This window comes from Plectropomus leopardus, unplaced genomic scaffold (assembly GCF_008729295.1).
Source record: "Plectropomus leopardus isolate mb unplaced genomic scaffold, YSFRI_Pleo_2.0 unplaced_scaffold18266, whole genome shotgun sequence".
Taxonomy (NCBI): Eukaryota; Metazoa; Chordata; class Actinopteri; order Perciformes; family Serranidae; genus Plectropomus; species Plectropomus leopardus.
Window position 1 is genome coordinate 1 of NW_024619682.1, and position 1,751 is coordinate 1,751.

General features: G+C 38.4%; 1 long non-coding RNA gene across 1 annotated transcript; it reads left to right on the plus strand.

Moving 5' to 3' along the window:
- The first annotated feature begins 637 nt into the window (after positions 1–637).
- Positions 638–1,731, plus strand: LOC121965028. Its single transcript, XR_006107443.1, has 3 exons — positions 638–701; positions 1,371–1,455; positions 1,647–1,731. It is a non-coding gene; the product is annotated as an uncharacterized LOC121965028 (long non-coding RNA).
- Positions 1,732–1,751: the final 20 nt, after the last annotated feature.

Sequence of the window (1,751 nt, forward strand, 5' to 3'; positions counted from 1 at the left end):
CTTTTATTATGTTTAATTTTAACCAAAGGGTACCTCAAATTAATCATAATTTGTGTAAACTTTCTCTAGATTTACAACCTACCTGCCATATTAAGCAAAAAGGAAGAAAGTAAGTGTTTTTTTTTTTTCCTTTTATCACTGAAATGCATATATTAAGCTGTCTACAACTTAGAATAAAACACACACACATCAAATGCATGCATTGTTACCTAGCCATTTCTGTTCATTAACACAATTACTTGACATACACCCACTCAGCTGACATAGCAGAGCCTTCCAGCACAGGGGTTGTATCTTATTAGTCAGAGCCCAAGCGGAGGGGAGAGCTTGTTATTCCTGCATGATGCACACTTAACCCAGACGGTAATTGACGTGTCGACCCTATTCTTATGTTGTACTACAGCGTTTCTTAATGAGGCAGGCTTTAACTTCGTGAGGAAATGCATCGACCTGGTGGAGAGCAGAGGTGAGGCCTTTAAGATCTCTCGGCTTTCATCCGTCAAAGGACTTGCTGTGATTATGAATAACAATACGCTTCATTCATTAGTGGACGTGACAATATACCGCATTTGCATAAACTAAACTGTTGTTCCAATTCTTTAATGTCCTTCTTCATTGACACACAGGCATAAATACAATGGGACTGTACAGAATCGGAGGGGTCAACTCCAAAGTGCAGAAGCTGATGACCATGGTCTTTTGTAAGTAGCCTTGAAATCACAAAAAGCCATTTTTGTACTAACTACTCAGTAGAATAGAAACATAATCTTTTTTTTTACAGGAATTAGTGACAAAATTCAAAGTATTATCACTGTTTAGAAAGCTTTAAATTATGTTTTTGTCTGCTTAGAGTAATTCTTTGTTCTGTATACACAGTGTTAAGTGATATTTTCAAAAGCTGTGCAGAAAAACTAATATAAATAGACAATCATTCAATTTTCAAATGCCTGATTAACCAGTTTTTCTTCGTTTATGAAGAGCTCATTTTAACAATCTCAAATTGAATGTAGAGCTTCAGCAAACAGTGTAACTGTTCAGAGTGAGGAAAGAGGTCCTCCTTGTGGTGTGACAGTGTAACAGCAATCTGGCCTCATATTACTTTGCCGTTACCTTATTAGATGACCCATGCTAATCCTGTTTTCATACATTTCATTCATTTTAACAGGAAATGTCTGAATGATTTATTAAATTCTCCATCTCTGTGAGACACCACTTTTTATTTTAGACTCTCCTCTTGACTCTCTCTAAAGTCAGTATTTTTAATGCTTATTTAAGCTGCCTGTCAGATCATGTCAGGTTGTATCGGTTTCTTCACACAGTTCACAGCTCACTCTTTGTGACTCTTTAAAAATAAAATGTATTTCCCATAGCTTCCAAAGCACCTGTGGATATGGACCTGGATCCAGAGACGTGGGACAACAAAACCATCACCAGTGGCCTAAAGAATTACCTCAGGTCAGCGTGCCCCAGCAGACGTGTGTCCTTAGCTTTCAGGAAACATCATTACCTCCGTAATGCCTCTTTGAAACCTCCCTGGTGTTAGTCATGCATCAAGCGCTACCACTGACTCACAAAGGAAGGTGGCTGCATTCAAAAGACCTGTGTCACTCAGGAAATAAATGACAACTGTTCTCTGTATTCACCAGGTGTCTCTCTGAGCCTCTAATGACCTTCAAGCTCCACAAAGATTTTATCATGGCTGTCAGTAAGTTCTGGAAAGTCACTACAATGGCTGTAGATAGTTTTGACAC